General features: G+C 50.3%; 1 pseudogene across 1 annotated transcript; it reads right to left on the bottom strand.

Annotated features, from left to right (window-relative positions):
* Positions 1-330: 330 nt before the first annotated feature.
* On the bottom strand, positions 331-1,137 carry LOC308267034 (aldo-keto reductase family 1 member B1-like; annotated as a pseudogene). The gene has a single exon. The product of its transcript is annotated as an aldo-keto reductase family 1 member B1-like (transcript).
* Positions 1,138-11,370: the final 10,233 nt, after the last annotated feature.

The raw sequence follows: 11,370 nt of genomic DNA on the forward strand, positions 1-11,370 counted from the left end.
CCAAGCAGTCAAAACTTGACGGTCTGCGGCACTATTTTGACTTCGTAGGTTTTGCTTTCTTTGGGTCAGAAAAGCGTACTCTCCCCAGGTGGGCAAGAAGAAAGGCAAAGAAAAGACTGGAGAAGACACCTGACCTCCAGGTCCCGCTGTCCACACAGCGTGTCAAGCTAAGGGTCCCTCGGGGCTCCGCGTGCACACGGCTGCCCACCCTGAGGGGCGCGCAGGCCCCACTACACCACGGCGGCCACTGTGGCCGGAAGAACATGTAACAAGTTCCCCACGGAAGAGCACCCACAGCTCTGCGTGGGACGGCTACTCCTTGCGGGTGGCTCAGCTCACCAAGGCACGGACCCTCCAGGTCCTGTTGTAGCTGAGTGAGGTGGCCATGTCCTCGCTGCTCAGCTCAGAGACCTGAAAGTTCTCGGCAGTGCTTGCCGGCGTCACCGACTCAGGGATCACCACCAAGTTCCTCTGTATGGGGAACCGGATCAGCGCCTGGGCTGTTGCCTGGCCTCGATCCTGGGGTCCTCAGGCTTGGCCCAGGGCCTGTCGGGAGAGCCGAGGGGACTGTAGACAGTCACCACAGTGCCTTTGGAATGGCAGAACCGGGTCAACCTCTCCCGAGTTAGGTACGGGTGGCACTCAATCTGGTTCATGCCGGCTTGTATCTTAAGCCAGGCTTAAGAGCCTCTCAACCTTCAGATGGTTGAAGCTGGAGATGCCAATGGCTTTCACCAGCTCTTCATCCACCAGCTCTTCCATGGCTGTCCAGTGTCCAAAAAGTCAGTGTTGCCTGCTGTATCCAATGGGATGATATCTCCCCTGTGCTTAAAGCCCACTGGCCAGTGGATAAGGTAGAGGTCCAAGTAACCAGCTGCCGGTCGCTGAGTGTCTTCTGGCAGGACCCTCTCACCAGGCTCTTGTCTAAGAACGTGCACCAAGCTTGCTGACGAAGAGCTCCTGGTGCTTCTCCACCTGCCCCTCGGGCTTCTCCTGGAGGGCTGCCCGCACCTCCTCCTCGTTCTGGGACACATAGGCACAGTCGACATGGTGGTACCCGAGGTCAATCGCTGTCTTCACAGCCTCAGTCACCGGGCCCAGAGGCGACTTCCAGGTGCCCAGCCCCAGGAGGGGCATCTTGGCCCTGGGTTCGGGCTCAACACGTAACATCAAGCTCCCTGGTTGCATTTGATTTCCTACAAATGACATAATTTCATTCCTATGGTTGAATAAAACTCCACTGTGTGTATGAGTCATATTTCCTTTATCCATTAGCTTCCATACTTTGGCTGTTGTGAGTTTTGCTGCTAAAAACACGAATAATGCACACGTCACCACAGCGTGCTGACTTCAGTTCTGTTGGGTAAATACTGAGGTGTGGTATAGTGGGGTCGTATGATGGTTCCGTTCCTAATCTTTTGAGGATCCTCCGTACTGATCCGTGGGGATTGTACCAGTTTAGATTCTCAGCCACAGTACACGAGTGTCCCTTCCCCCTTCCCCCACGTCTTTCCCAGTGTTTATTTATCACTTGTTTTTTTTTTTTGTGTGTGTGTGATACTGGGGATGGAACCCAGGGGCATTCTACCTCCGAAATATACCCCCAGCCCTATTTTTTATTCTTTATTTTGAAACAAGATCTCACTGAGTTGCAGAGGGCCTCACTAAGTAGCTGAGGCTGGTTGCGCATCTGCAATCCTCCTGTCTCAGCCTCCTGAATGCTGGGATTACAAGTGTGCGCCACCACCCCTGGCTTTATCATTTGTATTTTTAATGACTGGAAATGTCATCATTGCTACCATAACTTTGGTAGCAGGTGATTTGCCTTAAAATTCGAGTGCATTCTTTAGCCTTGCCACTTAATTTCTAGTAATTAATACAATTAATTAAAACATTTAAACGAAGCCTGGTGTGGTGGTGCACACTTGTAATCCCACTACTTGGGAGGCTGAGACAGGAGGATTGCGCAGGTTTGAAGCCAGCTTCAGCTACTTAGTGAGACCCTGTTTTCCAATAAAATATAAAAATAGGTCTGAGACTGTAGCCCGGACGTAAAAAGCCCTGAGTTTCATCCCCAGTAACACACACACACACACACACACACACACACACACACACACACACACAATGAGGCAGATGCATAAAGATATATTTATGTTTTGAAGATGTTTATCTTGGGGTTATTTTTATAAGCAAAATTGTGAACTGGGAGGATTGAGACAGGATTGATACAGCCAGCCTCAGCTACTCAGTGAGGCCCATTGCAACTCAGTGAGACCCTGTTTCAAAATAAAGAATAAAAATAATAGAGCTAAGGGTGTAGCTACTGGGTTCCATATCCAGTACAAAAAACAAAAACAAAACAAAAATCCATGGAAAGAACCTTAATATCTGTCAGTAGGAGATGGTTAAAAATGTGTGGAACATTCCTGCTACTGTAATCATTAACAATCATGTGTCCGAAAAGCAATGGCATTGGGAAAACACACATGCTTTTAAGTGAAAAAAAGTAAGAAACTCTTGATTTAATAAAAGCAAAATATGGACATGCTCACGTACAGAAGGAAATACAAGAAATGTGAAGGGTGCCTGTGGGCTGACCACACGAACAACGCTCGCATTCTGGGCTACAATTTCCAACATCTCTGCCACAGCAATTAAACCAAAGGAGCAGCATTCTACTGGTAACCATCCTTTAGACTCCAAGCAGCTCCGCGAACCACAGTGAGTCCGTGGTCCAGCCAGCCCTGGTCTAGCCAATCCCCGCTGTCAGAGTGGGGGAGGTGTCAGGGCCCCTCCCCAGGGTCACACTGGAGGTGAGAGGGAAGGAAAGCAGGATCCTGGCAGAAATGCCCTCCCCTCTGCGGATATGAGTCAGCAGCGGATGAAAAGTGAGAGGATGTGGACTTGGCTTCCTCGCTCAGATTCCTCCCCTGCTCCTTCTGTTCACGATGCCACAGCAGACTCTGCAGTTATGTGGACATCGGGGTGGATGTGTGTGCTGAATATCAAATGACTATCAAAAGGATGGGGATTTTTTTTTTTTTTTGCCAGTGTGTTGAATGTAGTAATAATAGAATGATATTGACGATGCTTTCACAGCCGGGATGGACTTTTGCCCATACCAAACAACATTTCCATCTTTCAAAATGTGGGGATGTAACCGGGCATGGTGGGGCACGCACCTGTAATTCCAGTACTTGGGAGGCTGAGACAGGAGGATCGCAGCCTCAGTAACGTAGTGAGGCTTTCAGCAATCCTGCAAGACACCATCTCAAAAAAAAAAAAATAGGGCTTGGAGTATAACTCAGAGGTAGGATGCCCCTAGGTTCAATCCCCAGTACCATGAAGAAGGGGGAGGAGGAGGAGGAGGAGGAGGAGGAGGAGGAGGAGGAGGAGGAGCAATGCCTTTTATTTGCAGAATGCAGTGTCACGGCATTGAGCGTGCGACCGACTCTATAATGATGGAGTGCCCGATGAGCATCTTAAACTTAGCTCTTCCACGGATTTCTCTGTTTCTTCTGCCAGATCTGTTCTTGCGGTCTTCACCAACTCAGTAACAGAGGTTACCATCACCCACCTGCTTAGCCTCCAGTCGGCAGGTCCTTCTTGCTTCTTCTCTTGGTCTTGGTCAGTTCAGGCTGTTACAGACTTGGGAACCAGGGAAGATCCTTTCTCACCGCGCTGGAGACTGGAAGTCTAAGGTCAGGGCGAACACAGTCCGCTAGGGGCCTCTCCTTGCCTCAGACTGCTGGCTTCTTGCTGTTCTCATGTGATAGAAAAAGAGCTCGTTGGGGGTTTCTGCTCCTTGTATTGGAGATAGAACGCAGGGGCATTCTACCTCTGAGCCGTACCCCTAGGCTAGCCCTTTTGATTTTTTTCTTTCTTTTTTTTGGGGGGGTCCCAAATGCTGGGATTACAAGCGTGCACCACCACACTCAGCTCCTTTTATTTTTAAATTTTGAAACAGGGTCTTGCTAAGTTTCGGGGCTGTCCTCAAATCTGCGATCCTCCTATCTCAGCCTCTTAAGTACTGGGATAACAAGTGTGCCCCCCCCACATCCAGCTCTTTTATAAGGGCTCTAATCCCACTTATAAGAGTACAACCTTTATGGCCTAATTGCCTCCTGAAAGCCCCTTCACACTGAAGTTAGGATATTAACACCTATGAATTCTGGGGACCAGGGACCCAGACATTGAACCCATCATAGGTTCTCTGTGCCTCTGACCTTTTCTGATTTCAGCTCTGCTCTCCAAACCTATTCTGAATCCATCCACTTTGTCCAACTGCATTGTGGTCCCATTAGTCAGTGCAAGGTGAAGGCATCTGGACTTGCACCTGCCGACTTCTAGAGGCCTCTCGAAAGACCCTTCTCTGTATGGTAACCATGAGATGGCTTACAAACAGGGGTCATATCATGTCTGGCCTTTGCTTTAAAGCCTGCCAATGGCTTCCTAAAATACTTGGGATAAAACCCTAAATCCAAGCCAGGCCTGGGGGCCCACACTTGTAATCCCAGTCCTTGGGAGGCTGAGACAGGAGGATCGCGCAGGTTCACAGCCAGCCTCAGCTATTTAGTGAGGCTCTCAGCAACTTAGCGAGATCCTGTTTTTAAATAAATTATAAAATAGGTCAGGGAGTGTAGCCCCGAGGTAGAAAGCCCCTGGGTTTTATCTCCAGTATCACAAAAAATATATATAAAAAGTAAATAAGCCCAAATCCTTTTGTGGCATGGAGCGCTCACCTGTGACTTGTCTGACCTCGCTCTCTCCACCACGCCCACTTCCGGAACCTTCTCTCTGGTCCTCAGTGAACCCCCAGGCCTCTACCCAGCCCATTCTGCTTTCAGATGTTCTCGCCTCTGCTGGGAGAACACCTCTTCACTCGACGTCCCTTCACCACCAGGGTTAAGTCTCGCCAGGTCTTTCCGCCTGCTCAGGAGTTCTCCCGTTCCCAAGCAGGGCTCTCTTCACCCAGCTGATGTCTGTCCCCCAGCAAGAAGGTGAAGCCCTCAGAGCGGGAGTCTGGTCTGTCCTGAGCCCCACAAACCCTAGCATAGTGCACAGCAGACAAAAGCACTTATTGAGTAAATAAACATGCACTAATCATATTAAAATGACATATTGTCTCATTCATCAGTGCTAACTGAGCACTAGACATCCCATTGATGTTCTGAAAAGCATTTCGAAGCACGGCTTGATCACGAGATGTACTGCTTGCAGGACTGATAGGGGCACTAATTACTTTGCTTGAAGTAGTGTTGCTTAGCGACTTCAGAAGCAGGCTCTGGCTTCAGAGAGACCGAGGTTGAGGTCCCAGTTTGGCCCCTTCTTATATCTGTCAATGAGAATTGAGGGTAATAGCTGCCTATCTGATAAGGACGTTGTAAGTATTAATAGGCTTCTATATGTAAAGCACACAGCCCGCTAGCCAGCTCGATTAGTACTCAATTAGCACCTCTATGCCTTAGTAGTACTAATTTCTCTCAGCTGAAATCTTTCTTTAAAGTTTGTACCATTCATTTTTGTGTTTTAGGCTCACTCTGTCATCTAGGCAACTTGATATGAACTTTCAGAGCATCTACTTCCTGCACTTTCGTGTCAATTCGGGCTCTTTTGATTGCAAATAGACACTCACTCAGGCCTCCTTACTGGGACAGAAAAGCCTACTTGTTGGGAAGGATGCGTCACAACAGTGCGCAAGCCGGATGAGGCCAGGGCCCGCAGGGCGGCGCTGAGCGCAAGTTGTTCCCACCTCAGCGTCTCTCTTCTGGGGGTCTTGAGATGACTTAATAACTGGGTCCTTACCCAGGGCCCCACAGGCCTGGGTTCCTGTCTGGAGACTTAGAGGGAAAACCCATCTTCAAGCGCATTCAGGATGGTGCTGGCACTGGGTTCCCTGTGGTTGGAGGACTGAGTTCCCACTTTGCTGTTGGCTGCCAGCGGGGTCCGCTCGCAGCTCCCTGAGGTCACACTCAGATCCTAGCCCTGAGGCCTTCTGGAGGACGTGTCTGCTCAGAGCCACCGAGGACGCCACTGCAATGAGTCTTCTGTAACAAAGGAGGTACAGCGTGGCTGTCCTGTGGTATCGTGGGCGCTACCCACCCTCAGGGAGGACATCGTAGAGGTGGGCGTGTTCACCAGGAGGCGGGGATCCCAGAGGGCTTGCTGAATTGAATTGTGTAGCCCCCAAATTCCTGTCCACGCAAAGCCGGTGAATGCGGTCTTCTCTGGGAATGGAGTCTTCGCCAATGAGAGTGAGTTAAGATGAAATCATACTGCATGGAAGGGGTGGCACCCCAATGCCTGTCACAAGAGGAGAATTTGGACCCTGAGACACGGGGAAGATGTCCTGCTGAATATAGAGAAAGAGCAGCCATCACGCTGCCATGAGCCGAAGGAGCCGAGGAGGCTGGCAGCCATCAGAAGGCAGGAGGAGTGAGGAGAGAGGAGGAGTGAGGAGGGAGGAGTGAGGAGGGAGGAGGAGGGAGGAGGAGTGAGGAGTGAGGAGAGAGGAGTGAGGGGGAGGAGGAGTGAGGAGTGAGGAGGAGGAGTGAGGAGTGAGGAGGAGGAGTGAGGAGGGAGGAGGAGTGAGGAGGGAGGAGGAGTGAGGAGGGAGGAGGAGTGAGGAGAGAGGAGTGAGGGGGAGGAGGAGTGAGGAGTGAGGAGGAGTGAGGAGGAGTGAGGAGTGAGGAGGAGGAGTGAGGAGGGAGGAGGAGTAGGAGGGAGGAGGAGTGAGGAGGGAGGAGGAGTGAGGAGTGAGGAGGAGTGAGGAGGAGTGAGGAGGAGTGAGGAGTGAGGAGGAGGAGTGAGGAGTGAGGAGGAGGAGTGAGGAGGGAGGAGGAGGAGTGAGGAGGGAGGAGGAGTAGGAGGGAGGAGGAGTGAGGAGTGAGGAGGAGGAGTGAGGAGTGAGGAGGAGGAGTGAGGAGTGAGGAGGAGGAGTGAGGAGGGAGGAGGAGTGAGGAGGGAGGAGTGAGGAGGGAGGAGTGAGGGGGAGGAGGAGTGAGGAGTGAGGAGGAGGGAGGAGGGAGGAGGAGTGAGGAGGAGGAGTGAGGAGGGAGGAGGAGTAGGAGGGAGGAGGAGTGAGGAGGGAGGAGGAGTGAGGAGGGAGGAGTGAGGAGGGAGGAGTGAGGGGGAGGAGGAGTGAGGAGTGAGGAGGAGGGAGGAGGGAGGAGGAGTGAGGAGGAGGAGTGAGGAGGGAGGAGGAGTAGGAGGGAGGAGGAGTGAGGAGGGAGGAGGAGTGAGGAGGAGTGAGGAGGAGTGAGGAGTGAGGAGAGAGGAGTGAGGGGGAGGAGGAGTGAGGAGTGAGGAGGAGGAGTGAGGAGTGAGGAGGAGGAGTGAGGAGGGAGGAGGAGTAGGAGGGAGGAGGAGTGAGGAGGGAGGAGGAGTGAGGAGTGAGGAGGAGTGAGGAGGAGTGAGGAGGAGTGAGGAGTGAGGAGAGAGGAGTGAGGGGGAGGAGGAGTGAGGAGTGAGGAGGAGGAGTGAGGAGTGAGGAGGAGGAGTGAGGAGGGAGGAGGAGTAGGAGGGAGGAGGAGTGAGGAGGGAGGAGGAGTGAGGAGAGAGGAGGAGTGAGGAGGAGTGAGGAGGAGTGAGGAGTGAGGAGAGAGGAGTGAGGGGGAGGAGGAGTGAGGAGTGAGGAGGAGGAGTGAGGAGTGAGGAGGAGGAGTGAGGAGGGAGGAGGAGTAGGAGGGAGGAGGAGTGAGGAGGGAGGAGGAGTGAGGAGAGAGGAGTGAGGGGGAGGAGGAGTGAGGAGTGAGGAGGAGTGAGGGGGAGGAGGAGGGAGGAGGAGGGAGGAGGGAGGAGGAAGGAGGAGGAGGGAGGAGGGAGGAGGAGGGAGGAGGGAGAAGAAGGAAGGAGGGAGGAGGGAGGAGGAAGAGGGAGAAGGGAGGAGAAGGAAGGAGGGAGGAGGAAGGAGGAGGAGGGAGGAGGAGGGAGGAGGAGGGAGGAGGAGGGAGGAGGGAGGAGGAGGGAGGAGGGAGTCTACCTAGAGCTCTAGTGCCAGATTTCCATCCTCCAGAACTAGGAGAGAAGAGATTTATTTATTTATTTATTTATTTATTTATTTATTTATTTATTTATTTATTATTTTTCTTTTTTGGCGATACTGGGGATTGAACCCAGGGGCATTCTACTTCTGAGCTACAGCCCAGTCCTGTTTTGTATTCTGTCTTTTGAAACAGGGTCTCAATAGGTTGCTGAAGGTGAAGGTAAACTGCTGGAGCTGTCCTCGAACCTGCGATCCTCCTGTCTCACCCTCCCAAGTACTGGGATTATAAACATGTGCCACCATGCCCGGCTTGATTTCTGTTGTTTAAAGCCACCAGCTTGTGCTACTTGTTACAGCGGCCTTCAGAAGCTAATACACTGGCTGCTTAGAATCCTTCCTAATGCAGATGATTCTGAGAATGAGGGTCAGGAGAGCGATGCCCAGGGAAGGCAGCCTCGTGGGGAGCATGGCAGACCATGTGCTAGTCTCCTGCTCCACTCTCCAAATTTTGATATTACATGAATATTATTTTTATCTGTTTTATTTAAGAAAAAATACTTAACAGTCGTTAAGTGTAAGAAGAGCACAATAAACTCCTACATGCCTTTGCCCAGACTTATCCACTGTTTTTCTTTTGTATTGTTTTGTTTTAGACAGCAAGGGAAGGATAATGGCTTCAAATCTGAAAGATGGGCATTATACTTACAGTATTCACACTGCCACCAGCTTTGTGATTTTGGAAATGCTATTTTTAACTACCTCGAGCTTTTGTTTAGTCATGAGCAGGATGGGGCTGGGGTGCCCTCCCCCGGAGCTCGTTGCTGATTGCCGTCAGATAAGGCGGATACATGGGTTTGATTCTTTGCATTGTTTTTCATGCTTTTGTTTAGGTGAATTTTCCTTGGCTACTTCACTTGGTAAGGACATCTCTTTCTGAATTCCCTATCCTCTATGGTACGCGTCTCCGGGCTGCAGACTCCTCTGGGGGATGGAAGGGACCATTTTCATGTCACCCCTGACCTGTGGCCTGGTGCCTCCTCCTGCATCTCCGGTCCTCTGAGAAGCCAGACCCTCATCCACTCCCGTCACAACTAGGTGTCCCTCGTGGTCCCTGGCCCTGGTGACCTGGGATGCTGCTGGACCTCCCTCAGAAGCAAACATGGTCTGTGCTGCAGCCATGGCAGCCTGCTGGTCTCTCCACTCTGTCCACAGCCAGAGTGGGCACACCATGGCACCGGTTGCTCAGAGGGACACAGATATGTCCACTGAGACAGTGGCCGAGTGAGCTACAGGAATGTGGGAGAGACTGGGCCCCTCCTGGCTAGTGTCCCAAAGCAAGATCACCTGCTCCTCATGTCTTTGGTAGAACAACTCTATGTTTTCGTGTGTGTGTGTGTGTGTGTGTGTGTGTGTGTGTGTGTGTGTTGTTACTGGAGATTGAATCCAGGGGTGTTCTGCCTCTGAGCTACACCCCCAGCTTTCTCTTTCTCTCTCTCTCTCTCTCTCTCTCTCTCTCTCTCTCTCTCTCTTGTCTAGAAACAGGGTCTCCCTAGGTTTCTGAGGCTGATCTCCAACCTGGAATCCTCCCGTCTCTGCCTCCCAAGCACTGGGGTTGCAGAAGTGTGCCACCACCCATAGCTACTCTTATGTCTTCACTCCTAGCTGTCGTCTCCTGAGACACAGACATGGATCTGAAGGTGAGGCTGGATGGAGAGTCAAGCAACAGCTACTGTCTCGTATCAGGAGTCCCCAACCCACGGCAGGGCTAAAGGCCATAGCACTTGGTCTCTTTTTTCCCCAGGATAGCGTCTCTCTACCTGGGCTCTCCGAACCACTTCTCTCCACCCCATTATCCCACCCACCCCGTGTTATAGTTTGGATACAGAATGCCTTTTGCAGAGCTCATAAATTTATGCAAAAATGTTCAGAGGTGGATTGATTGAATCATAAGGACTCTAACCTCATTGGTGGATAAATATATTAATGAATTAATCGATTCATTGGGTGGTAAGGTAGGCAGATAAGGTGTGGCCAGAGAAAGTGGGTCACTGGGGGTGCGGCCTTGGGGACAGTATATATGTCCTTGGATGTCTCTCTCTCTTTCTGTCTTTTCTGGCCTCCATGATATGACACCAGAGGCCCTCTGTGCCCTCTTCCTCTGTCCTTCCTGTCACCATGCGTCCTACAAAAGTGACCCGGACCGAAACCTCTGAAACCTCCAGAACTGTGAGCCCATTAATTCCTTTCCTTTTCTTCGTTGCCCATTTTATTTTTTTCTCCCTTTGTCTTTGCATGTCTTTATCAAAAGTACATTTCAAAGGGTACATTCTCCTGAGTCTTCTCTCCTTTTAACAAAGGAAGATTTCGGTATGGCCAGAAAAATAAATAAATAAATAAAGGCAGTAGAACAAGAAAATCAGCTGAGCAATGTATTTACTGCGGTTGAATTTATCAATTTGGCACTGATAAAAATATTGAATAGACATAAGTGGAGAAACAAATTTGTCTTTCACGCAGCTGAAAATTTTCTATGGCGTAAGAGTTCCATGTATCATCTGAAATGTTTCACATGGGGTAAACACAAAGCCTAAAACTCTGACACCGACGCACTATAACACTTAAGAAAAACAATGACATGCCAGAATTCGGCGTTATTGCCAGAGGAACATTTCAAACAGATGAAAGTCAGGGTAAAGATAAAACAACCATTGCAACTGAAGAAACATTGAAAGATCTGAGCCCACCACTCTTCGCTGAGTGGCCTTTTCTGGGTTAGTGACTAGATTCTTGTACTTAAGAGTCAGAGAATTATAGTTGATTTTGCCATCTTTGCTCAGGCTACTAAATTTTTTTCTTCTCAGCTTTTCTGTTAAAAAAAATTAATGCAGGCGGGGCGTGGTGGCACACACTTGTAATCCCAGCATTCGGGAGGCTGAGACCGGAGGATCGCGGTTCGCGGACAGCCTCAGCTCCTTAGTGAGGCCCTCTGCAACTCAGTGAGACCCAGTTTCAAAATAAAGAATAAAAAATAGGGCAGGGGGTGTAGCTCAGAGGTCAAATGCCCCTGGGTTCCATCCCCAGACCCGCAAAAAAAAAAAAAAAAATAATGCAGAATAAAACACAATGCTTCTAATTCATTAGTGAAATATTGCATGCCAATTACAAGATAATAAAAAAACAGGGTTGCTAGCTTCTGAATTATTTACATGGAAGTAAGTGCTTGATTGCAGGGGGGGGGGCATGCATGTAATCCCAGGATTTGGGAGGCGGAGACAGGAGGCTAGAGGAAAGCCTTAGCAATTTAGCAAGGCCTTCAACAATGTAGCAAGACTGTTTCAGAACACATACTCATAATCCTAACTATTTAGGAGGCCAAGACAGGA

This window comes from Muscardinus avellanarius (genome assembly GCF_963383645.1).
Source record: "Muscardinus avellanarius genome assembly, chromosome: 9".
Classification (NCBI taxonomy): domain Eukaryota; kingdom Metazoa; phylum Chordata; class Mammalia; order Rodentia; family Gliridae; genus Muscardinus; species Muscardinus avellanarius.